The sequence below is a fragment of the Protopterus annectens genome, chromosome 4.part1 (genome assembly GCF_019279795.1).
Source record: "Protopterus annectens isolate FY-2018-M chromosome 4.part1, PAN1.0, whole genome shotgun sequence".
Taxonomy (NCBI): Eukaryota; Metazoa; Chordata; order Ceratodontiformes; family Protopteridae; genus Protopterus; species Protopterus annectens.
In genome coordinates, this window is record NC_056734.1 from 307,318,670 (window position 1) to 307,345,412 (window position 26,743).

Genomic DNA, 26,743 nt, shown 5'->3' on the forward strand with positions numbered 1-26,743 from the left:
GTGGTCTGATGACAGCACAGACCCAGCATTGCTGGGGCTGCTGCTGGCACTATGGGGGCGGCCGCAGCCCTGTTGTCATCCACGATGACTGCCAGCTGCTGCTGTTGCTGGCATACGCCCACGTCGACACCTCAACCATCCTGGCTGATGGACATGTAGTTGTGGAACCGATCTAATATGCCCCCACAACGTCTGTCTATGACATCGGTGAAATTACAGATGGCAGCCGCAATGTCACGCATACTGTCAGTCATGGCTGTGCGACATGCTGTCAGCTCCCTCAGACCCTGTCTGGTGTACCGTTCCATACGTGACTGTGCCTGCATGACAGCCCAAAACATAGCTGAGGTTGTAAGACCTATGTGGGCACGTCTGACAGGGGCAGTATGCCCACAGATGCTCTCACGAGAACCCCTGGACATCTGTCTGTGTGGTACCATCTCAGGGCCATGCCCATGGCTGCTGTGTGGGGAAGCATGTGCCACAGATACCACATTACACTGGTCAATGCCCACTGTATCCTGTCCATCACCTAGGGACATTGGTGACAAAGGGTGTATTGGCAGGATAACTGTGTGCATTGATGGGGTTGACAGCTGTGTACTGTCAATTGGCTGACCAATGACAGACCCTGGCATACCTTCCTGTGCCATTACACAGATGTCATCATTATCAGTACCCGTGGCACCTGATTCACGTTCCCTGATGCATGACACCAGAGCAGCTCCAGAACCTGTGGGAGGGAAACAGGAAACACAGTTTACAATGTCTACACAATGTTACCAGTGATGCACACATGCACACATGCACAGGTGCACACATGCACACATGCACACATGCACAGGTGCACACATGCACACATGCACAGGTGCACACATGCACAGGTGCACACATGCACACATGCACAGTTGCACACAGTTGCACACATGCACACAGTTGCACACTTGCACACTACTCAGTATGCGAGATATCAACACACAGACACAGACACACCTGCATGCATACACAGAGCACTACTCAGTGAGCCTAATATTACTATTACTATCAAGACTATTAAAGGTACTGTTAATACACACTCACCAGCATGGATAGGCTGCATGGCTGTTACACCAGAGGGACCTGCTGAAGTGAGGAAATTAATGTCAGTGGGCACAACTGTGCCATTGTTACTGAGTATGATACAGGTCAGTAGTACAACAGTCGCCTTTCACAGGTCAGCTGCTGATATTGAGAATATTACACTTGCACATTAAATACTATGATGACAGCTACAAACCAAGGACACACCTCACACATGCATTAACTACCAGTGTACACAACAGTCAACTATACATATGGCATATTACCTGCACGCTCGTAGTCTTGCTGCTGTGTGGCTCCAGCCTCCATCATAATGCAGGTCTGCTGCTGTTGTTGTTGTTGTTGGCGGGCTGGAGCCACAACACTTATGAGTAGTCCCTCCAGTCTGGTGAGTGGGGGATGTGTAGCCACCCCACCACCTGTGGCAACCTGTTGCCTGTGGATATCCGATGCACGCTGACGGACATTTCTGATTAAATCACTGCAGTGATGTCATACCTGCTCATATGTCCTATTATGCATGCCTATGTCATTTACCCGACGGACCAGGTCTTGCCACAGTGCAGCCCTCTCCTGCTGATTCTGGCTGGTGCGGGAAAAGAGTATTGCATAATCCCGCACCAGGCTCTGGTGTATCTCCTCATCCTCAGCTGCAGAGTACGCTGGATTGCGCTGGTGAGCCATGGTCCTGAAAAAGGAAATAACATGATATCAGCAAAATATGTCAGCAGAATTTGGCACACATACTACACATGCTACTCGACAGTTGTGATACAACATATCTCACATATATAGCATCTGTCTGTCTATTGGTGGATACACATGTAAATGGCTAGGTATCAGTGCTCAGCCAACAACTGTGCAACAGTACCTGGCACACTCCATACGACATACTACCAAACCCCAGAAGTCAGAACACTGAACACTGATTCAGGTCCAAAGCACCTCTTCACTCTGGGGTTTGTATCGAGGTACTGTATGGAGTACATCATCAACTACTGTGAGCTGACCACAAAATAATTGCCCTTGATATACATATCCCACCTCCACCACCAGCACAAACGACTATAGTGAATAACATTTCAAATGCAAACTTTAAACTTCGTAACACTGACATGGTATCCTTTAAGCCCACTGGGCCAGTGGAAGACACAACCCACAATGCTGACCCCTTCACAAATGATTTCGACGGACATCTCCGAGAATGCATGGATCATGCAATCCCATATAAGACCAAGACACTCTCCACAAAGGGACAGCATCCTGTCTGGTGGACCCCAGCCATAGACAGATTGTATAACAAAAGATGGAAGCTACTGCAAGACAGAGCATAATTCCATAAAGGGAAGGCATGTCTGATCAGCACTAGTAAGGAGCTTTTTTCTCTCATACAAACATCCATGGGCAACTTTGAGAGGGAAATCAACAGGGACACTACAAGTAACCACAAGGCCTTCTTCAGTTATGTTAGTAACCTGGTCAGAAACCCTCCAATATGCTCATAGTTAGTACACTACAACAAATAATTCACTGAACCCATGGACATTGGCAACATTGTGGCAGACAGGTTCAGTGCAGGTTTCCCCCCTCCCTCTCCCCCAAACTAAGACATACTTATCCCAGCTGACTGTAACCTCCCTGTCATCACAGATGTCCAGGTGAGAGCCTCCCTCAGAAAAGCAGAAAACACAACATGAATGAGACCTGATGGTATCCCCAGTTGCATGCTACATGAACTCCAAGAGGAGCTAAACACACATATAGAAGTGCTATGTAACACTAGCCTGACTGCAGGATATGTACCTGTACACTGGCGTACAGCAGCAGTGGTTCCACACCACGAAGGAGGCACCTCTACATACCAATGCAATACAACACAATACAATACATTACAATGCAATACAACACAATATGCTATTGCCCCTGGGACTACAGCAGCATACAGTTCTGCTACCCTGATCATTGTGACACCTCTGATGTGATGGTACCTGCTCCTGTCAAACAGTTACACAGGGTGACTCATATGGCATATTACCTATCTGACTAACATTCAGCAGGGGTATGTGTGACATGTACTCATGGGGAGTCTTGCTTCTTAACACTGTGTGGTTTATTGCAGGGTATGTCTTATCTGTGAGTAGGAACCTGTACCTCCACCATGTGCTCTCTACTGCAGTGTCACGGACGACACACAGCAGTCATTTAGGTTGTGGATGGTGTGAGGTGTTACTATGGTTGTTGGACATCTGTCATGGGTGTGACTTAAGAATGTAAATCCAGGAGTGGTAACCTCTATGTGGGTAGTATGCGTGTACTCTGTGGTGTTGTCAGTCACTGTGCATTGGTAATGTGTTTGAGTGCATTGTCACAGTGTTGTACATGTCACTGTGTCCTTCTCCTTTTCTGTAGCTGTCATGTGAGGTACATACCGTGGCAGCCATTGTGTGATGTGGAGGGGTAAACTGACCTACATGTCCATAGCTGACACACCATGTCTGCTGACACATACCATGTGCAGGTATTCCAGAAATAGTGTGCCACTGTGAATATCATTGGGGGGACTATTGTACACATTTATGACCCTGTTCACCCCTGACACATGCAGTGGTGGGCAGCCAATCACATATCTTGTGGGTACTGGTGTAGGTGATTTGAAATGGGGTATGGTACTCCAGTTTTGACAGTGGTGTTCACTCCATGCCTTTGTCACCAGGCACCTGTTGCAATACATCTGTACACATGTGCCTCACTCAGAATATATATACATCTCTCTCTCTCTCTCTCTCTATATATATATATATATATATATATATATATATATATATATGTATGTATATAGATATATCTATATGTATATATATATATATATATATATATATATATATATGTTTGTATACATATACACATATATATACATCGATATACATATATTGCTATAGATGTGGAGAGAGGGGGTGTGTGTGACAGAGAGGGGGTGAGAGTGACAGAGGGGGTGGGACAGGGGGAGTGTGAGATCGTCATATACAGTCATACCTGTAGATAGTCAGATCTGTCTGTCTATGTATATGCATCTACATATATCTATATCTGTATGTGTGTATTACATATATATGTTTGTACATATTCTATCTATCTACATCTGTCTATGTATTCCTAAATCCCTCTCTATGTATGTATACATATATGCATATTATATATATATATCTATATATATATCTATATATATATATATATATATATATATATATATATATATATACACATACATACATATATTGACATTCATATGTATCCATATGATAGATAGGTATATCGACATGTTTGTTTACAAAACTGTATACACACACTAACATACTGCTAAACATACATAACTGTGAAACCTACTTTGTACATTGCACTACAACATACATTCAACCTACATTAATATGTGCACATAGATGCCCTCACATGCATATGTATGTACAGCCTTCACTGATAGATGCTCTATGTCCCCTGCCCTATGCACATCTTCATATACATATGGATACAGACCAATGACACATATGGAGGGTTCACAGTATGTAGACTTTTAAAGTATTACTTTACATTACCTGTGTTTGTCACAGCTGCTTGTGTTGCTGTCTGGTTTGGTGTCCTGCTGCTCCATTTGCCAGTTGTCAGCTTTCGAGTGGTTGTTGCTGACTGGTTTTGTTTGTGTATGTTTATTTATTTATTTCTCTCTCTCTCTCTCTCTCTCTCTCTCTGTCTCTCCCTACCTCCACAGGGTGCAATGAAAGTATTGCATGTGTGGACCGGGAGTACAGCATGCTTTTGTAAGTATCTGCACATGTCCATGTGATGGCCTCTGCACCAATTGTTAGCCAGCATTTGCTAATTGCATGCAGCCAGTTGTGTACTGATTGCAGTTCTCACTGTGATTCCAGGACAGTGCTATAAAAAGGTATGTGAGATAGGCGTGGCCCTTTCAGAGTTTAAGGGCAGGGACCATGCTGGTATGCTGTGGACACTGTTCTGTGAGTGTAAAGGTTAGTATCCCTCTCATATTTCTGGCTGTGTTGTAGATTAACATTTCTCCATTCATTTCTCCAGTTTCCTGTACTAAGTGTGTATGTACACTGACACCTAAGACTACTACTACTGTTAGGTTCATAGGTTCATAGGTTTATACTAGGCTATCTGCCCTAAGGCATTTGTAAGCCTAGCCCAAATTTTTGTGGCTTACGCCACCCCTTATATGAAAAAATACTGTGCCCATTAGTTTGTTGTGCCTCTGTCCAGCAGTGACACAGAGATGATTCGAGGAGGTAAACCTACGATCTCCCATCCACAGGTCAAGATTTCTCTTGAACAGAGCCAGCGAGGTGCTCTGCCTCACATGGACTGGGATTTTATTCCACAGCATAGGGAGTCTCTGAGTGATAAATCTATCCCTCCAGCACGTCCTATTTATATCCGTGCTAAGGTTTAAGTCGCTTGCTCTAGTGGTTTTGGTGGATTTGGATTTTTGAGGTGGAACATGTCCATTAATATCGGGTTGGACATGGCCTTGTATGTCAGGCACATGTCACCTCTGAGCAGACGGTATGCGACTGAATAGAGCTGGAGTTTCTTCAATCTGGCAGCATATGACAGATTTTGGAGTCCCTTTATCCTTTTGGTGAGGAACTTTTGGGGGTCTCTCCAATTGCTGCAGATGTCGGGTGAGATACATCCCGAATGGGGCATTGTACTCGATCATTGGTCTGATAAGTGAAGAGTACAGGGGAACAATGACCTCACTAGATCTGGATGTGAATCCCTTCATGATCAGGTGGGCAATGTAGAAGGTCTTTCTAACCACTTTAGCAATGTGAGTGTCAAAAGAAAGGCGACTGTCAACCTGGGTCCCCAGGTCCCTGATAACCTCTTCTGTGCTTAGTGGATTGCCACCTATATGGTAGCTTGGGGTTACCTTGTTTTCCCGAAGGGTATGACTATACATTTTTTGGCGTTTAACTTCAGGCCATGGCTCTGGCACCAGCTATCTGTTTCCATGAGTCCCTTCTGAAGGATATCCGTGTCCAATGCACTTTCCACTATGGCGCCCAGTTTGCAGTCGTCTGCAGACTTTGTCAGCCAAAGTCCTCCCATGTTGGCCTGTACTTCTGAGAAGTAGATGCCGAACAATAGTGGGCCAAGGACCGAGCCCTGTGGGACACCACTTGTGACTGGCTTGGAGTCTGACATAGCGCCAGCAACTCTAACCCTGTGGGTTCTGTCCTTAAGCCAGTTTGCAACCCATCTTGTGACATATGGGTTTACATTTAAGCTGGTAAGTTTTTCTACAATACCCAAGTGGGGTATTGTGTCGAAAGCCTTTGCAAGGTCAAGGTAGGCTGTATGGACTGCCTTTCCTCATCAATGGCCTTGGTGACTGTTTCAAGAAGTCGACCAAGTTCAAAAGGCATGATCTTCCCTTGACAAAGCCAAACTGGGTCGGGTCCATTGTCTGCAAGTCCCCTATATCTTTGTTTATGAGCTCCATTATGATCTTCTCCATAGCTTTGCAGACTAGACTTGTTAAGCTTATGGGGCGGTAATTACCAGGGTCCGTAGAGGCACCACCTTTGTGGAGTGGGACCACAGTTGCCGTACGCCACTCCTTAGGCAGGTATCCTGTGGTAAGGAGTGGGTGTGCTTTCCTGTGGGACATGTGGTGTAACCGGTATATAGCAGTGGCTTTTGCACTTTGTTGCTATGGCTTCAATATTTGCCCTTTACATTCACTACTTGTATGCCTGCTAGGTGTCTTGACTGTAGTGTGTTTCTGTGGCTTTCCTAATTTCCATGTACATTCACACCTTGGAATGCTTGCTATATCTGCTAGGGTGTTACTGCATGCAGTGTGGTCTGGCCATGGTGTGGGCCTTGACATCTATTAGGGTATTTGAGTATGCTGCTGAGCAATGCCCAGAGACTCTCAGGTGCATCTTTTATCTGCCTCATGGAATGGTACATATCAGTGGGGTACACCCATTAAATTGTCTGGTATTCTGCAGTTGTGACTGTGGAATAGCATGAGCATATGTATTACTACACTATTTCTGCCGTGCAAGTGGTGCATACTTTCAGTACTTCATAGTTACCATTGCATGTGTTGTAACACCTTTCTGCCTACTGTTTGTACATTTCACAGGGAGTCTGTGGGGCATCCCTGTAACTCAGTCACTGTTGCTATGTCTAGGCTCTTAACTATTCAAATATGGCAGTGTCAGACCTGTCAAGTGTACAGATATTTGCAGGTTGTCCACATTTTTGCCTCATATTTTGGTCAATATCTCATAAACAACTTTTTCTGGCAAATCACTATGGGCTCAAGTCAGACTATAGTGACAAACATTTAAGTTTCAGACCCTTCCAATCATCCAACAAAATGCAGAACCTTTTACTCTCTGAACTGTCTAAGTTTGTTGTAGCATTATTTGGAATGTGTCCCTGTTTTTGGCCCTTTGCTCCACATTTTGTATTACTTAGTCCGGATGTGTTCCTGTAAGAGGTTGTGGGGTGTGGGCAGTGATTATCCTGCTGTGAGTATGTGTGTAGCTTGCAAGGTGCTACAGTGACATTATTACCTACTAGCTACCAACTAGCATGGCTGTTTCTGTTCACACACTACTATTCTAGAAATCCACTACATTTGACAGTAAATATACATGACATGCTTTGTGTACTACACATCCTATATTCCCTTTACATTCATTCCTACTATTACATGATATATTTATTGTAGCACAATGTTCTTATATAACAGTCATGGCTTAGTGGTAAGTCATGCAGTCTACTGTTTCCAAGGTCCTGGGTTCAGGACTGACAGTGGGATTTTATTTTGCTTTTGAGCAGACTACAGGACTTGTCATTCAGAGTGACTAAGGCGCTTTTAAGCAGTTGTAACCGGGTTAGCGCTGGTTTGCGCGGAGCTCACGCATGCGCACTGGCGTTCAGCTCTGCGCACACCCGCTTACAACCACTTAAAAGTGCTTACTCTTGCGCTCACCCACACTATTTTCTTTGAAAGAAATGAAAATGGGGAGACAGGAAAGTGGTGAAAAAGGGGTCACAAAGAGGGTAAGACAGTAGGGAAACAAGCTCGGGTTTTGCAGTAGGGATGTAGGTAAGGCCCATAGCTGCCCATTTCTTCATCAGCAACAGCTGTGCATATGTTTGTAATTTGGTGTGACATTTGAAACCTTCCACCCCTGAGAGAGGTCTGAGGACAACAATAATACTTGTTGTACAGCCAATTGTAATTGACAGTTTCCATGTCCAGCAGACATGTGTGCGAAATGGGCAGCTACGTATGGGGCGTAATTGTTTTGTGGGTACAGAGTGTCCTTTTTTTTTTTTCAGGTGAGAGTGGTATGTCAGGTACAGGAAGTCGGTATAGCTGGGGAGGTAGGTTGGGTAGGTCAACAGACAAGACAAACAAGATGCATACAGGGGCGGTGTATGACACATGTGGGTGGGGTTACACAATTGACGGGGACGGATGTTTGGATATCTAGAGATCATGAGCCTACAGATGGCAACAGTGGAACTGATATCCCCACCCATGGGCAGTTGCCACTGTGCCTTCATAGCCCAGGACGGGGCTGTGCTGGGGGCTGTGTAGGCCGGGCAGCAGGCACGCCCGTTAGTTGTGCCACCTGTGCCTCAAGCTGGCATAGGGGCCCAAGAACAGCTTCCTGGATCTCCCTACGCACCACAGTCTGGACACTACGGAGGGTGAGTGGTTGTTCTCCTCCGGCCACACTTGCAGAGGGGGGACGAGCCCCATCCCCTGCAGCGCTTCCACCCGCAGGTGGCACAGGGCCACCGGAGGAGGGTCCAGACTGGGCACTACTGCCAGGTGCACTCGCCGGATGAGGTGGGAGAGGTGGGTCCGCTGGAACCCGCCTTCCCTGTTGTCCTATGTTTCGCATTATGTCATGACAGTTTGGGTTAGTAACGTACAATACCATTCACAATTAGTTGTAACAGCATGCATTAGTATTCCCATTAACCAAACACCCAGATATTCAAACCATTGAACAGCAAGCATAACACATGCATATTTTGAACAGCAATACACAGTCCAACAAGATGCATGGTTGATTGATGGCAACAGGCCATCAGGTTTGGATGTATGAACAGGGCAGATGCATCAACGTACATGCAAATATGTATGAACCAATAGGACAAATGTCCAGGGTTGTTAATTGTGATTGCACATACCAATTTCACGTGGAATGGATTATATGTGGTTATAGGGTAGGGTGAAGAAAATTTAATTAACAACTTCAAATACCAATACATATGCTGTACATTTCTAATAGCTCCAGATATATACACACTACAGTTCTGCCTACAGTTTCCTATGTGATAACTACTTCAAGTTGGTGATAGGAATGTTACTGCTACATCAATATACATTTTCATTTTTATTCATACACATTCATATCTGGCTCTGTTCAGCTACATCATCCTGCTACATTTGCTTTATATAGCTATAGACAACTGTGGATGTTTGGTATTTCAGACAACCATACTATCTGCATATTGCAGACTGAGAGTAACATATCCAGATTTTGGGATACACATTCCAGCTGCAGTGACATTTTCAACACATTTTACAGTTTGGTTCTGCTTGTCACATTCATTTCATTCTATACTGACTGCAGTATACTTTATTCAGGAGTTATTACTACTTTATTGGTTGATTCATAACTCTTTCTCACACTCTCTCACTTGTTTTATTTTTACAATTCAGGATGGTACTTAATTCTAGGCCTTATTGACATGTTTTACCTGTAGTTATTACAATCCTTTCCAACAGTCTCACTTCTGGGTACGCAGGTTTACGCGACATTTGGCTGTCAGCACGCCTATTACGCTCAGCTCAGCTAGGGGCACACAGTTTCAGCATGTTAAACCACTGCTCACCTACGGGCACTCATTTTACACCTGTTAAACCACTGCTCACCTACGGGCAGATGCGCTCAACTTGTTAAACTGTAGCTCAGCTATAGGCACATCTGGCATTTTTTATTATTTTGTTATCTTACATTTCTTCAAAATAAATGGCCCATTTCATTACATTTTACATAAAATATAATTTTATATGTACATATATGTCAGGGACTTGTTTCATGCTTATTTCACTAGAAATAAAAATTGATGTTGGGGGGGCTTGAACCATGACTGCCTGTTCTTCAGCCGATGTCTCTACCCCTACGCTATTGCTCCTTGGCTTACTTTGCATATGTAGTTCTTATATGCTTTTCCACTGACTGCAAACTGTGGCTAAGCTACGGGCATGCCTGCGCAAACGAGCGCACTCACGGGCAAACATCTTTACAATTAAAAAAAAATATATAACATGTTCATTTATATATTTTATGTTCATAGTCTGTGGGGGCATGTGTTGTGTTGTGTTTATTCACATTTACACAGGCTCTGTCGTGGGGGTTTACTTTCGGGACTTTTACTCTTCTGGGGGCGTGTCCGTTTGCAGGGCTCAGCCTACAGACACGCCCCCCTACTTCTTCCACGGACCGTGTAAGCCTTAGGTGTGATTCAGCATGACTCATGCATATGCATGACATGCTGACGTCACACCGTTTAACTTACATAGAGGCTTCGTGAATCCTGCCCATTATATTTCACATATATTACTATATATAATTTAACCTATGCAATATTACATAAATTACTCAATCCTTGCCTTTTTTTTAAACAAGAAACATATTCATTAAACCGTCACTTACTACAAAGGCAATCATACATTTATATAAATGAAAACAAACCACAACAAAACAATCCTAGTTGTAAGCATTTTACATCACAAACCATATTGACACAGTCCCAGTTGCAAATATTGTACATCACTTATAATCTACCCAATCTTTCTCAGCACAAGCAAAAAACTATAATTCAAAGTGGAAAGACATGATGATGAAACACGAAGAAGCTCAAAATACAAGGAGAGACTGGGATTGTGATGCAGGCCTTTAAGGAGAACAACAACAATCATGAAGAATATTATATCCATAAAGTAGCAGATAGTATTCTAAGAACTAAACCAACAAGAGAATGGAGAAAGGAGATTCTGTCAATAGAGATGACTGCAGCTAGGGATATAGACAATAGGCACGAGGGGGCCGAAATTTATTGGTGTAAACTGGAAAAGAAACCAAAGGATTGGGAGCAAATAACTAGAGAGGGAAAGATGATAGAATTGGAACATGCCAAGACTTTATTTGGACTGCAGGTTAGATACTGCATTCCCTATCAGTGATTGATATCAGAGTATAGGCAAAGGGAAAGAAATAGGGGGATCCTAAATTAAAGACTAGCACTGGTAGAGTTTTTAATAGAATCTAGAACAAAATTAAAAAATAAATAATTAGTAGAACATATGAAATATTGCACTATAACTATAAGAATCAATCAAAGGAGGTTAGAAAGGATTGGGAAGAGAGACTGGATAAGTAATTCACCAAGAAACAATGGGAGGATATATGCATGTCTCCCAAATATGGAACAAAATCTGAAAGATTTAGGATTTTTGTCTGGAAACATTTACATAGATATTTTTATATCCCAAGTAGACTCCAGAAAGGTTTTCCTCAGATAGACAGTAAATGTTGGAGGTGTGAAGGGGAAGAAAGAGGTAATTGAGAACATATTTTCTGAGAGCATGGTGAGTTGCTGGACTTTATGGACTCCCTGTGGAATGCACTGTCAGAATGCTGGGTACGCAGATTGATCTGATGATTTGTCTGAGCTATGATACAGAATCAGAATTGTTTAGACATGGTAAGGCCTTGCTATGTATCCTAATGGTGGGTGCCAAAAAAGCAATTACTAGAAAATGGAAATCAGAATCTAAACTAACTATACTGGAAATAGTGAATATAGTAACTGAAATAAAACAACTGGAACTGAGATCTTTAAAAAAGGGTAGGAGCAAACTACATAGGAAAAAATAGGAATTGTGGGAACAATACATACAAGGGAGGAATGAGGCCTAAAAGGTAGCAGGACTTTAATGAGCTATGTAATGCTTGAGTGAGATAAGAGTTAATCCCCATCTGGGAGAGTTTCTGAATGGTACCTAAGTGGGGGATTATGACAACACCTAAAGCCAGATCTAGATATGCAGTATGCACTGTCTTACTTTGATCGAAGCCTCATACAGAATCAGTGTGCTGTGATAACATCACAGATCACCTATAGCATGACTCAGCACATACACCTTCCTGACATGGTTGAATACATACTTCAACACATCCTCCACACTGACTATATTCCTGCAAAAGGGTGTATATCAACATGCATTCATCTGAGTTGGGGGAAACATCACCTGATGCAGGCATGTATAGACACATCCTGACTGCCCTCATCTGTGAGGTACATCAACATGTCATCAAAGGCCTTTTCTAAATGGATACTAGTAATAAACCAGCTGTGTGCAATAGACCTGAATGAGATGTTACTGCTTCATCATGTCTGTTACATCTGCTAGATGTCCTCAAAGAGGTCATCAAGGGCATGCATGATGACAACACTATCATCCTATGGAATGTGACCAAGCCAAGGCATTTGACACAAATCCACAGTGAAATGTTCAATCAGCCTAATACTGATTCTTTATGATAGCAAAAAGGAGAAGACACCATAGCATACCCCATCTCCATCATAATCAACAAAACCATATCTGAAGCCACCATCCTCTCCACTTGGAAAATATCTCATGTAATACCACTCCATAAAGGAGGCAGCTCCTTTGAACTAACTTTAGACCCATAGTTATTCTGTCACCATTGGCTAAAATTATGGAGTAAGTGTATCCATAAACAACTTATGCATTATCTTGCCCAGAATAAGCTGTTGGCTCACTCTCAGCATGGTTTTAAACCACACCACAGTACCACCTCAGCCCTGCTATCCTTCTCTAACACCATAAACCATAACCAAAATGATAGCAAGCTTTCCTCAACCCTCTTTTTAGATCTCTCCAAGGCCTTCAATATGGTCAACCACTAAATACTCATGCACACCCTTAAGGCATTCTCACTAAACAGACATGCACTTCAATGGTTTTAATCTTACCTGTGTGGTAGACAACAAGACTTCCTATGGCAAGACAAACTATCAACCCATCTACCCATCACCCTAGGTGTCCCCCAGGGCTCCATACTAGGACCCCTTCTTTTCTCTCTCTTTATTAATGACCTTCCCACTGTCATCCCAAATGCTACCTGTATCCAATATGCAAATGACTCCTCCTTGATTTGTTCAGCCTGGTCTATATTGAATCAACAAATGCTTAAAAAAGCAAATGCTGATTTATCAACCCTAATTGAGCAAAAGCTGACAATCCCGAACACCCGGAACAGCGATTTTTTTTCCCAGGGAAAAAAAATTGCTGGGCCGGTTTCGGGAGTTTGCCATTTCCTCCACTGTGGTATAATGACAAAGTTGATATATTTAAGTAGGGGGGGTGTGGGGGCATGGGGGCAAAGCCCCCCACATTAAATACTGTTTTAAGTTTTTTTTTTTTTTTGTGGAACAGTGATTTTTTTCCCAGGGAAAAAAAATTGCTGTAACAAGTGTTCGGGATCGTCAGCTTTCAGTTAACTAGGGTCGATGAATCAGCATTCGCTTTTTTAAGCATTCACTGATTCAATATAGACCTGTTCAGCTACCTCCCTGACAGATCTAATGACATTAACCAAGAATACTTTCAATATAATTGAAAACTGGCTCTCTAACCATCAGCCTTATATTAAACCCTAACAAAACAAAGTTGCTTCTTTTCTTCCCTACGTTTAAGTCTTCCTCACTACTCTTTACCATAAAATCTAATAAGGGTAACATTATCTCCCCAGATGTGCAAATCAAACTCTTAGGTGTCACAATAGACAACACCCTCAAATTCGATATCCATATCAATCAAACTATCAAAACCATTAATAAAAACTTGGCTCCCTGTATAAGATCAAACTTTTCCTTACTCCATTTGCTAAGACTGCTATTGCTTGTTCCCATATACTCTCCACTCTTCTCTATGCCTCCCCTCTACTCACTAATTTGAACAAATCTGCTCTTAGCAAACTCTCCAGCTGTTATAACCACATTGCTAGATTTGCAATATGCACGGCCTATAGGACCCACCACTATCACAACCTAAATCTTCTGGGCTGGCTAGAATGGCCTAGCCTAATTCATTACAACCAGCTTATAACTGCCCATAAAGTTCTCAACCACCCTGATAATACGCCTGTACTTAAAAATATCACCAACCCTTATAACAACCTGAGGTCACATTGCTCTTCTAATAAACTACCGGTTAAACTTCCAAAATTAACAACTCTGCTGGGGACTTTCTGTTTGCTAACTCTGTTGGCAAAACTTGGAACTCTCTTCCTGCTGATCTTAATCTTGAACCCTTTCCTACTCATTTCAGAAAAAGCCTCAAGCTATACTTTAAAACTCACTGGCTATGCCCTTGTTCAAAACCTGACTAGATCCTCCTCTATAGTCTGTAATCATGTTTACACTGCCTAGTCAATTTGTCAACACTGTTTTAAAAATGTGTGATTATATTACCTGCTTGCTCAACCGGAGCATGTAAACTTTTGTGATTTTTACTCTGTGTTCTACATTGGAGCTTTCCTGCCCGGGCATCCACTGAAAACGGGCATGTATCCAGTCAGACTGTCCCGTTCCACAAATGTAAAATAAAATAAATAAACACTATCAGATGGGGCCATACACACCTATATCACCAAGCGGATAGACCAGAGGATCACGTGTGTGGCATCTAAATATAGTGAAATGTGTAAAATGACCTCTATCTCAGGTCCAGTAATCAGGTCTGTACATCAGAGCTGTCTGCTATGCCCTTTCCTGTCCATTATTTAAGTCACAAACATTAAGAATGACATACACATCCTTTGTCCAAATAGCTGTCTCAAGGAATACAGCTTGTGGGCAATCAATGACTTCAACTGCGATACAACTATAAAACAGATAGTATCAACACAAACCAAAGATTGCTGCCACAGCCATGTCAACACATGAGATGAAACAAAAACATGGGGGGGTTGTTACATCATGAAAACAAATGCATAAACCAAGGATAATGTAGACATCACATCCTATAAGCAGACCAAGTAGTATGTGACCTGTGTCCTTTGTAGATGGTATACAGACTATCCGCCAGCATGTGGCCACAATGCTGACTACTCCCTTGTATGTAACAACTACTGAGTATGTCAAGGACATCCACGTCAAAGGCCATAATATATAGTCTTGATCACACCAATAACTGAGTACAGTGCATCCTTCTTCATGTATCATCCTACACATCTTCCAGTGATGTTAACTGAAGTGTACCACCTTTGCCACAGTGAGCTCTCACACATCTTATTGGCCATACCTAGCTATTCTTTTTGTTGCATAAACATTACTGTCTGATGGTGCTGAACTACCCCATTAAAATGTTATACCAGATACATGTGTGATACCTGTTCTGGTGATGCACACAGTACATACATAGCTGTTTGACCACACTGATGACATGAGTTACATTCATGATGGTGTGGAATGTGGCAAATATATATATATATATATATATATATATATATATATATATATATATATATATATATATATATATATATATATGCCATGCACACCAGTCAACTAACGTGTATTGATCATAATGTCACATACACCAACAAAGATTCTCTGACTGTTATTCGGGAACTGACAGCCTCCTAGATAGTATAACTTGTACTGGTGTTGGGACATATTTTTCACAAATCACCTACAGAAAGGATAGTCAGGTCACTGTGAATGAAAAGAGTTTTTGGATAAACACCTACATGGAAAAAAATGTCCTGTTTTAAAAAATGGAAATGTGTAGCGCATCCAAGCCTTCTTTTGGGCACACGTGTTCAGATAGGATGGTGTGCATTTGCCTAGATCAGGGAAGACAATTTTTGCAGCAGATATTTTGCAATATTTGACAAACACTAGCCAGGATTTTTGCCAGGTCAAAAATGTGACAGTTCACAGATAGCAACAGCTGATGCATATCTGGTGATTGTTAATGCTAGGAGCATTAATAATAATGTTTTTTTTTTTATTAGAAAATTTGTTACATTCCCACAAGATTGATGTTGATATAGTTTGTGAAACATGGTTAAAGAACAATGACTGAAAACCAGTTCTGTCAGGGTATAAATGTTTTTACTGTAGCAGACATTCTAACAAAAAATCAGATGGAGGTGTTATGATAGGAATTAAAGATAGCTATGAAACTTGTGATTATTATATCTACAGTGATAACACCAATACTATAGACTGTGTAACTGTGACAATAAAGACAACCCTGGAACATATAACAATAATTGGAGTGCACAGACCACCAAAGTCAAGTGCAGATGACCTAGAGGAATTCATACATTTCTTACATGAAACACAGGAGGGAAGAATAATATTAGCCGGGGACATAAATTTACCAGAAACAGACTGGAATAATACTTATTCAACAACGTTAGTAAAGAAATTATTCACAGAGTATATTCAGGAACAACAAATGCTTCAGATTGTAAAATAAAACTACCAGGGAACAGAATATACTAGATATTGTTTGTGTTCCCAAAGAAATCACTGTAACTTCAAGTCAAGTTTTACCACCATTGATGTGCAGTGATCATGGAGTCATAAAGGTTAATTTGTTGCTAGATAATTCTGCCAAACTGAAATCTAAGCCAATGCACAGAAGGTTAATTGCAGATTATAGGAAAGCAAAACAGTTACTATATGAAACTAAATGGAGTGAGGTGTTCAGTGGAAAAACTGCAGATGGAATGTGAAAAGTTTTGAAAGAGAAATTGTTTAAGTGCAAAAAGTAAAAAAAAATGTTTAACATCAGGATCTAGGCATGCAACATCAGGGGGGTATATTTCCATAAGAATAAGATACCTGACTAAGGTGAGAGACAAAAAAATATAAGAAATGGAAGAGAGGTCGAACTACAACTCTGAAAACTGAAATAAATGATCTGGACAAACAGATTAAGCATAGTGTTAGACAAGATCAAGAAAAATTTGAAGAAAATGTTTGTAAAGATATTGAGCATAATAGGAAACCTTTTTATAGATACATAAGATGTGTAAGGAGTAAAGATACACAAAATGATAAACTGTGTGCAGATTCTAAAATTTATTTTCAGACACACCAGATTATATATATATTTACAAAATCTTATGCAAAACAGTTTGACTCCACAAAAGGGGTGGTAAGTTGTCCTAATGACATCCAGTTACCCCAGATACTGGAATCAAATTAGATTATATTGAAAAAGAACTGTGCAAATTGGATCCAAACAAATTGCTGGGAGGAGACGGAATAAGTAACAATGACCTGAAAACACTTAAGCAAGAACTTACACTGCCATTACATCTATTATTCACTAGGTCATGTAAATATGGGGAGATTCCTCAAGATTGGAGACATGCACTTATTAAACCTGTCTTTAAGGGAAAGGGGAATAGGACAAACCCAGAATCATATAGACCCTTATGTCTACTTTCATGTTGTGGAAAAATAATGGAGAAGGTAACACTGGATAAGTTATTGTCAGAATTGGATAGGTTGGGACTTGAAACCATATATCAGCATGCATATGTTGAAAATAGATCTGTTACCACCTGTAACATGATGTTCTATAGCAATATAATAACAGCTATGAATGAAAATTGTGCTGTGATGTGATTTATATAGATTTAACTTCAGCATTTGAAAGGGTCATACACAAAACACTGATCAATAAATTAGTATAACTAGGTATTGATGTACTATTGATAAGATGGATAGCTGCATGGCTTACAAATAGGACATGGTAAGTATCACACACCAACTGGACAGGTGAAATCCTTGGTTACAGTCAAGTTGTCCCACAGGGCTCAGTACTAGGCCCTTACTTGTTTAGATTGTATCTTTCAGACCTTACTTTTTCTTCTGAGGTGTTCTACAGTCTATATGCTGACAACCTGAAATTGGGTAAACTGATTACAAGTGTGACAGATAAGGCATGTTTGCAAAATAATTTGACTAACTTGACCATTTGGGCACAGGAGAATAACATGTTGATAAATACATCAAAAACTAAGCATATGAGATTTGGGAGACATAAACTGAAAGGTGAATATTTAATATAGCACACAGTGATTGAAATTGTAGACTCATTTAAGGACCTGGGTATATGGGTAGATTCGGCTATGAGTTTTTCTAATCATATCAGCCAATTGGCTAATGATAGTTAAAGAACTATAGGTTGTATAAAAAGATTTATAAAGTCTAGGAAATCAAACATAATGAAGTAATTGTTTGTTAGTTACATTAGACCCAAACTTGAGTATGGAATAGCAATCTGGAAACCCTATAGGAAAACAAGCATGCATAAACTGGAAAGAGTACAGCGGAAATATACTAAGGGCATCCATGGATGTGAAAATCTAAGTTATTATGAAAGACTAAAATATCTGAACTTGTACAGTGTCTCTTACAGATATTTAAGAGGAGATCTTATTCAGGTATATGGGGTATTTAGGGACAACTACCTCTGGGAATGTTTGGGGTTATCAAAAAGTACTAGAGAATCATCAGATATCCTATGTAGAAGATTTTATAGGAATGAGAAGTGTACTAATTGGTTCTCTGACAGAGTAGCTGATGCTTGGAACAGACTACCAAATTACATTAAAGCAAGTACTAGTTTAAGAACAGCCTGGACATTTATTATGGGAACAAGTGTTTTGGTATATTGGCAAGCTAGAAGGGCTTTAATGCTTGTGCTTGAAACATTGGTATGTATGTATGTATGTATGTATGTATGTATGCATGTACAGGTATAGCAGTGTCTCTCCTAACACCTCCAGCAGATGTTACAATGTCAGGGTGGTGTGCTTGATTACCCTCATAGATTGCTGACATTTCATAATAGTTGTACAGGTGTGTTTGTGCAGAACCACCTATGATTATTCAGATTCATGGGATTACTGGTGGTATTATTCTGATATTGTTCATGATTGTGCATGCTTCTATTACTGCTGTCCATGAGCCTGTAACAGTATCCCACTTGTTGGGGACCTCTGTTGAGATTACATTCATATTCAGTCAAATCAGTTTGTACAGCTTCACAATATGCACCCTACCTGACTGTATATAACATCCCTGATAGATGTCTCCTGCATTGTGCATGTAAGGATGTTTATCTCACAAAGACATAATTCCATTGTATGTCACCTTGTGTGACAGTCACATAATGCACATTGTCATTGCACAGTCCATGCTGTACCATATTGATTTGTGATTAGTGTTTCTGCTACAACTGTCTTCCACTGATATGCGCTCATCTGCTATACATTAGGATGCTCCACCTGTTCTCTTTCTCTGTGTTCATTCTTACAGTTCATGTGTGTGTCCCTATTCAATGCACATGCTTCCCGTAACTGTTTATTTTACATGGATGTACATGTAACCTTACAGATCATTTACACAACTTTTGTACAGAATGCCTGGAATGGGATTTCACAATATTCTGCATTTTATACACTGTCCTCTAATGTGTTTGGACCATATACATTACTATATGTTAAGCCCTGGTAATCATTGTGGCATTCCATGCAATCCTGCTGACCCATTTTGCTCTATAGTAAACATGTTCACTATCTGTGTTGTTTTACATGGTTTCCTGTCCAGTGACACTGTTGCCAGCCATGAAACTATGTTTGTTCATGTTTAAACATGGTGCACGGCATGACTATGTAACTAGTGTTGCTGCTCAGTACACAAACACATAAAATCTTTGTAGGCTTTATGCAAAGCCTAAACAGAGTTTACTGAATACCAATGGTAGATTTTTAGACTCTGGACCAGTTACTGACCTCTTCCATTTGCAAAGAAGCTAAGGAATCAAGGCCCCTGTCAGGTGTCATACATTTATATTGCTAGATATATTTTGTTTAAGAACTCTTTTGTTGGTAAAACTATATAGAGGCTCTCACAACAAATTACAGGAAAATACCTATGCCATTAAAAAGGGATACAACACTAATTCACTAAGTAAGCATAGTAAAGTGTGCAATGCTTGTAAGAGGTTCATGTTTACAGGGATGAGCTGGATGGTGACTTGAGAGGCTAGAACTTAGCCAAATTTTGAAATAAAAGATCTTAGATGACAGCTAATCTTGGCAGTTGATCATTAGAAAATTATTCATTTTATTTATTTATTTTACATTTCTTGACTGGGAGTGTCTGGCCGAGCTATTGCCCTTTTTCAGTGGAGGCCTGGGGAGAAAAGCTCCAAAGATATACGATGCAATAAAAATAGCAATACAGATACATTTCAAGAAAAATAGCAATATAAATTTTTGGTAGTTAAAATACTTAAGTTACATACATGTATATTGTTGACAGATAAAACAGCACTATAAACAAAAAGGAGAATGTTAAAAAAGTAGAATAAGTTGTATGTTTTGGTTTAAAAAGAGAGTTGAGCAAATATAAGGTTTTGTATGCAGAGTAGCAGAAACGTAAAAGGTTACATAAGAATTTCAGGGAACAGAGTATAGATGAAGCTTTGGAGGTTGCATAGGAAGCATAGGATGAAGTAATTAATGGTAAGTTTTAGTAAGTTAGTTTGACTGTACTATAAAAGGTAGGTAATAATCAGGGAGTGTGAGTACAATGGCAGGATCAGTCTTTTTATAGAGTGGTCTTTGGTTGCTAGCTTTAATTGTTTGGGGTGAGTCAGGGACCTTATTTCTAGTGGGAGTTTGTTCCATGCAATAGAGGGATAGTAGCTATATAAGTTGCACCCTGTGCTGGATTTATGGATTTTTAGAAGGTCTTGGGTTGAGCTGCAGAAAAGTTTGGTAGGGGAGTAGTGAGAGATGAGAGAAGATAGACTTGGGCAAAAATCAGGCTTATATAGGATGGTGTGTATGATTTGGAATTGAGATTGTAGGAACAGGTGTAGGAACATTAATACTTAATACTTTTAAAAATAAGTTATAAATGTTTTATTACAGTCATATGACCTGGAGTGTGATCATGATTTTTATGGCATAGTATATATGTATTCATTTATTTATGTGTATATTTTTTGTGAATACATATTTATGTATTTATTTATTTATTTGACGTTTGTTTGCCAAGATGGTCCATTGGGCCGAATGAGCCCATTTTCAATGGAGACCTGGGGAGAAAAGCTCCATAGATACTATATATATATATATATATATATATATATATATATATATATATATATATATATATATATATATATATATATATATATATATATATATATATAAAAAACAGTTTGTTAAAGTACAAGAAGAATACATATGAGCCAAAGTAAATATTAATGCAATTAGAAGTAAAAGCAGAACAATATATAACAATTCATATGGGTTTACAATTTTTAGTCTCTATACTTGCTAAAATAGATGTTAAGTCAAAGACAATAGTGAGTAGCTATGTACAAATGAATTAAACGTAAGAAGTTATTTACAATATGTTTGTTCTCATAGAGGAGATGTGATTGTAGGCTAAGGGGGTAAGGTAGTAGCTGGGGATGCTATGCAGGACGGGAACATGAGCATCCCCAGAGAGATGTTAAGTGTGAGTGGAGGAGAGTTTTAAAGGTAGGGAGGCTGCAGATGCTGCGAATATGAGGTGGAAGGGAGTTCCAGAGACAGGCTAGGGATAAAGAGAGCAAGAGTTTGCTTGCTGGATGGGCAGGTTTGTGGAGTTCAATCAGGTTCTTAGTATTGGTCCTTAGGGGTCTGCTAGGTAGGTGTATAGTGAAGGTTGAGGCAAGGAAAGGGCAGAGGGAGGGCTTGAAAATGAGCTTATGAGCATGAGTTAGCTGAGTGTAGATAAGGTAGTTGGGAAGCTCTAGCCAATTTAGTTTGTGGAGGGCAGTACAGTGATGGGAGGAGGATCTGTGCACAGTGGTGAATTTGGCGATTTTGTTATAGCAGGAGGAGAGTTTTGTTTTAATAGAGGATTGAAGATTGGTTAGGAGTGGGGCACCATAAAGGAGAGAAGGGATGAGATATGTGGTAGAGAGGAGGAATCTAGTGGAAGGGGTGCGGAAGCGAATATGGCGATAGAACATACCAAGTTTTTGGTGTGTTTTTTTAATGTTTGTTTGCATATGGGTATCAAATTTAAGCTGATTATCAATGAAAACTCCTAACAGTTTAGCGCTGGAAACAATTTCAAGGGAAGTGTTATTGTGACTAGTTATGGAGAATGAATTTGTGTTGATAGTTTTGCTTTTGGACGGGGTGAATATCATGAGTTTGGTTTTTGATGCATTGAGTGCCAGATGGTTATCAAGCATCCATTGTTCAGTGGTTGAGAAGGTATCTTGGGTTAGTTTCATGAGGGTGGGAAAGGAGTTAGCAGCACAGATAATTGTTGAATCAACTGCATATCGGATGATTTTAGCATTAGGGATAGTGTGATGGAAGTCATTAATGAAAATGTTGAACAGTAAGGGATCTAATATAGAACCATGGGGTACACCAGAGGCAGTGTTGAGAAATAGGAAAGTGGATTTCTTCCATTTGACAGCTTGTTGCCTGTTGGAAAGGTAACTGGTAAACCAGTTGATAGAAGAGGGTGGTAGGTTTAGATTAGAGAGTTTGGTTAGAAGGAGGGGGTGGGAGATGGTATTGAAGGCCTTAGAAATGTCCAGGAGGAGGGTGGAAACAATACAGCTGGAGTCACTGGCTTTATTCACAGTTTTGAGGAAGGAGAGAAGTGCAGTAGTAGTGCTGTGACCAGTTCTAAATCCATGTTGTGTGGGGGTTAGTAGGAGATTGTCGATGAGGTAGGGTAAGAATTGTATGTGGATTCATTTTTCAAGAAGTTTAGAGATGGGAGATAAGTTGGCAATAGGTCTAAAATTGGAGATGTTATTATTGTTTCCACCTTTGTGGAGGGGAATAATGTAGGCCTTTTTCCAAATTTGGGATACATAGCCTTCTTGAATTGATCAGTTTATAAGAATACAGATGGGGAAGGCAATGGCTTCAGCAGCTGTCTTTAGGAAGAAGGAAGGGATGTTATCAGGGGCATTAGAGCATTGTTTTAATTTTAGAAGGAGTGTTTTTATAGTTGATACAGGGATGGGTTTGAGAGAGAAGAGAGGAAGGTTGGAGGTGGAAGTACCTGAGGAGGGGGGGTAGTGGAAATTGTAGCTGGGTGTGTGGAGTTATTTGTGAAGGATGATGTTAATTTGGTTATGGAGTTGATGAAAAAGTTGTTAAATTGGGAGGCCAGGTTGGTATCTGAAGTGTTATGATCAGGGCATGGATTTTCCTTCCTGCCAGGGTTGAAGAGGGTGGAGATACTATCTCAGAATTTTATTGGGTTAGTCTTGTGATTATTTTGGAGAGTGGTATAGTAGGATTTGTGGATGGAAGTGATGAGCTTTTTGACTCTGTTACGGAGTAGTTTGTATTCATTTAGGGTGGCTGGGGTTTTTTTTATAATGGTGCTTCAAGGCTTTATCACAGAGGTGCGTGACAGCTAAGGTATCTTTGGTTAGCCAGGGGTTGGTTTTGCTCTTAATTATTTTAGTTCTCAGGTGGAGCAGAGGTATCTAATAGCTTTAGAAATGTTGTATTAAAATAAGTGACAGCTTCATCTAGGGTAGAGTATTTAGAGGACTCCAGCTGATTTGTTTCAGTAAGTCAGAGAAGGTGTTGGGGTTGAAGTTTTTTAAGGAGCACATAGAGATGGTGGTATGTGGCAGTTGTAGTGAGGGAGACTGACGGTGAATGAAAGTGGAAAAGTGGTCACTGAAGGTGTCAGGAAGGGTACCACTACTGGAGATAAGGTGTGGGTGTGATACCAGAATCCAGTCAAGGGTGCTTCCAGAGGAGTAGTCCTTTGTTGGCCTGGTTATGGAGTTGATGAGCTGATGGAAGTTGTAAAGGTTTATATTTAGGGGATTTGTTGGGCATTGAACGGAGGACCAGTTAATATTAATGTTGCCTAGGATAAAAGGCTCATTTGTTATGTTGGTGGAGAGCCAAGAGAGTATATCTTCGAGAATAGGTGTATTGTCACCAGGAGGGATGTAGAGGGAGGACAAGCATATGGATTTATGCTTGTTTAAGTGGAGTAGGGCTAGAAGCAATTTGGCGTTGGCAAATTGGAGCATGGGCTTAGAACATGAAGTAACTGAAAGGGAAGAGAAATAGAGTAGAGCAACTCTGCCTCCCTTTTTTGTGGGTTCTGTCTTTCTTGAGGATGTTGTAGTTGGGGGAATTATTTCAGAATCTTTTATGGAGGGTTTCAGCCAAGTTTCGTAGATTGACAGTATTTCTTTATGGTTATGGAGAAGCCAGGCATGAAGGTTAGGGATTTTATTACATATACTTTGAGCATTTAATGCTGAGAAGGAGAAGTTTTTTACAGATGAAGGGGTGTAAAGGGTGGGAGAGGGACCAGGGCTGGGATGTATATCACTGGAGAGAAGGGTGGTGATAAGTTGGTGAATATGGAAATACAGATGATTGGAATATTTTGTATATAGTTTCAGGGTTGTATATTTTGCATAAATAGTGCTAGTTAGGGTTAGAGTAGTAAACTTGTAGGTGGGAAAGAGTTCGTAGGGAGAGGTTACAGAAGTATAGATGAGGGCTTATGAAGGTAGAAGAATGTGGGTGTTGTTTGGGGATTGAACTGGTTGTGTGAAAGTGGGGGAGTTAGTAGTGTTAAGGGGTTTGGTGAGGTAGGTAAAAAGGGTTAAACTTAGTAGTAGTAGTAGTAGTAGATGGGTTACAAGTGAGGATGATCTTATAAGCATAGTTGTAGTTTAGGGTTTGAGTTGGTATGAGTGATTAATATGAATGGAGTGTGGTACAGATGTGAAAGGGTTAGGCTAGATGTTATGAGGTGGTAGGGGTGGAGTTGAGGAGTAGGGAGTGGTGAAAGATTAAAGTTAAATGGATGAGGTGGAATGGGTGTGGCTAATGTGGTATAAATGTAGAAGGCCTGGGGGCAGGTGGAATTTGGGGGCAGGGTAGGGGAACGAAGTGAGCCCATAGGGTGAACGGAGCAGGATGAGCCAAGAAGGAAGAGTGAAGACTGAAGACTTGGGCTATGAAAAACAATCAGTGAGGGTAGGAGTAGAAACTCATGGTACGTAGCCACAGGAGATAGGGGCAGGGCACTGAGTCTAAGGGTGGAATGAAAACATAGAATTCACAAGGTGGAAGAGGTAAAATAGGCAGCTGAAGATTGAATTAAAAAAGGTCTAAGCGTAAAGATTGAAGTAGAAGTTAGTTAATGGATGGATGCTGCCACCTGCAGACCAAAGTGGGTAATTGCAGATATTTAGAGCAGCACTGGGAGGATAGGAAAGGATGGAGTCTACAGAGCCAAGAGACGTTGGGTCAGTGGTGGGTTGCTGGCTTAGCACACACTGGGTCAAAAACATCAACCAGTGGCACAAAATGGCTATGCAGTATGGTACATACACTTGTTTGATATTTTGGTTCTTGTGTGAAGGCAGGGCAGTTTCTAAATGCACCGCACAATCCCTGAGATAGTTCTTACAGGTAGGGAAGCCAGGGTACTATGTAGCACGAAGTAAGATGCCTGGGGTAGTTTGAACGTATTATTCGTGAGCTGTAAGGAACAAAAGGTATTATTAGTATTAGGAAGACAGAGAGACAGCCATTAAGAGGGAGAGGACTACAATGGGGTAGTATAGTTTATGCAGCAAGGGGGTAGCCTAGGGGTGGTATGTAGTGAGGGTGTGTGCTTGTAGGAAGTATTTGAGTATGGGAAGACTAGGGGGACAGGGATAATTACATTAAATTAATTAGGAACAGAAGGAACCTCAGTACAGCAGCACTTTAAACTTGGACTATAGACAGTGTATTGCATTGAACAAAAACGAAGCAGTACTGAGTAATACACATATGCCAAATTACTCCATTTAAATACAGAATAGGGCAGCTTACATACTTCAATAAAACATGTACATTAAAGTGTGCAGGTTAATCAACAGTTAAGAATGTAACTCTGCATGAGGAAGCAGTTACAGTTAAAATAAATACAGTCATTCAGAAACAGTCATAAATAGAACATCCAAACTGCTCGTTAAATCCTATCCTCTCACTTAATAAATGTAGCACTCTAAGTTTAAGCATAGACATACCACAGCATGAAACAGTTCAAATTAGTGAGGCACGTTAATTCATATCTAAGCGGGTCATGCGTTTCAAGAGCAGAGCAGTTGTGACACTTTAAATGAGGCAGGAGTATGAGGTAACAATTTAAAAAAATGTCCAATCACAGTATAAAGTATAGGACCTTAAACTAGTCTATTTAATTGTAGCTGAATGGGTTCAGTGCACACATTAAAATGGGCAGACAACCTTTTCTATCAGTGAAACACTTCGGATTTAGCAGAACAAGTACAATAGCTGCTTCAAGGCTTGAACTTATCTAAAACTGGTAAGTTTAGTCGCAAAAACACTGGTTCAGCATTTCCAGTTAAGCGTTTCATGCAGAAAGCAGTTGCGAAGCTCCAAGT

General features: G+C 40.6%; 1 long non-coding RNA gene across 1 annotated transcript in view; it reads right to left on the reverse strand.

The window, feature by feature from the left end:
- LOC122800841 overlaps positions 1 to 26,743 on the reverse strand; it is a 199,779-nt gene that overhangs the window by 172,015 nt on the left and 1,021 nt on the right. The window lies entirely within an intron of this gene.